This window comes from Capricornis sumatraensis, chromosome 4 (genome assembly GCF_032405125.1).
Source record: "Capricornis sumatraensis isolate serow.1 chromosome 4, serow.2, whole genome shotgun sequence".
In the NCBI taxonomy this organism is placed as follows: domain Eukaryota; kingdom Metazoa; phylum Chordata; class Mammalia; order Artiodactyla; family Bovidae; genus Capricornis; species Capricornis sumatraensis.
Genome location: NC_091072.1, coordinates 19,623,518 through 19,624,836, shown reverse-complemented (window position 1 = coordinate 19,624,836; position 1,319 = coordinate 19,623,518). Strand labels below are relative to the sequence as shown.

Here is a 1,319-nt window from a genome sequence, read left to right as displayed (position 1 = left end):
AAGTCATGTTCGACTCTTTTCAACCCCATGGACTATAACCGGCCAGGCTTCTCTGTCCATAGGATTTCCCACGCAGGGATACTGGAGTGGATTGCCATTTCCTTCTCCAGGGGATCTTACCCATCCAGGGGTCAAACCCCCATGTCTCCTGTATTGGCAGGTGGCTTCTTTATCCCTGAGCCACAAGGGAAGCCCCTAAAACAACACTACAATAGTACAAAAAATGAGATACTGGGAGTTCCCTGTGGTCCAGTGGTTAGGACTTGGTCCTTTCACTGCCATGGCCCAGGTTCAATCCCTGGTCGGGGAACTAAGACACTGCATTCCTGGGCATGAGGCAAAATCAAATTTTTAAAAAAGAAACAAACAAATAAAAAGCCTCTTAAAACTTGCCAATAAGAAAATGTGTGTGCTAAGGTGCTTCAAGGAACAACAGACTGGATTCAGATAGGAAAAGGAGTACGTCAAGGCTGTATATTGTCACCCTGCTTATTTAACTTACATACAGAGTACATCATGAGAAATGCTGGACTGGAAGAAACACAAGCTGGAATCAAGATTGCAGGGAGAAATCTCAATAACCTCAGATAGGCAGATGACACCACCCTTATGGCAGAAAGTTAAGAGGAACTAAAAAGCCTCTTGATGAAAGTGAAACAGGAGAGCGAAAAAGGTCACTTAAAGCTCAACATTCAGAAAACGAAGATCATGGCATCTGCTCCCATCACATCATGGGAAATAGATGGGGAAACAGTGGAAACAGTGTCAGACTTTATTTTTGGGGGCTCCAAAATCACTGCAGATGGTGACTACAGCCATGAAATTAAAAGACGCTTACTCCTTGGAAGAAAAGTTATGACCAACCTAGATAGCATATTCAAAAGCAGAGACATTACGTTGCCGACTAAGGTCTGTCTAGTCAAGGCTATGGTTTTTCCTGTGGTCATGTATGGATGTGAGAGTTGGACTGTGAAGAAGGCTGAGCGCCGAAGAATTGATGCTTTTGAACTGTGGTGTTGGAGAAGATGCTTGAGAGTCGCTTGGACTGCAAGGAGATCCAACCAGTCCATTCTGAAGGAGATCAGCCCTGGGATTTCTTTGGAAGGAATGATGCTAAAGCTGAAACTCCAGTACTTTGGCCACCTCATGCGAAGAGTTGACTCATTGGAAAAGACTCTGATGCTGGGAGGGATTGGAGACAGGAGGAGAAGGGGACGGCAGAGGATGAGATGGCTGGATGGTATCACAGACTCGATGGATGTGAGTCTGAGTGAACTCTGGAGGTTGGTGATGGACAGGGAGGCCTGGTGTGCTGCGAT

The 1,319-nt window shown here is 45.7% G+C and overlaps 1 non-coding gene across 1 annotated transcript; it reads left to right on the top strand.

Annotated features, from left to right (window-relative positions):
• The first annotated feature begins 238 nt into the window (after positions 1-238).
• On the top strand, positions 239-311 carry TRNAE-UUC (transfer RNA glutamic acid (anticodon UUC)). The gene has a single exon. It is a non-coding gene; the product is annotated as a tRNA-Glu (tRNA).
• Positions 312-1,319: the final 1,008 nt, after the last annotated feature.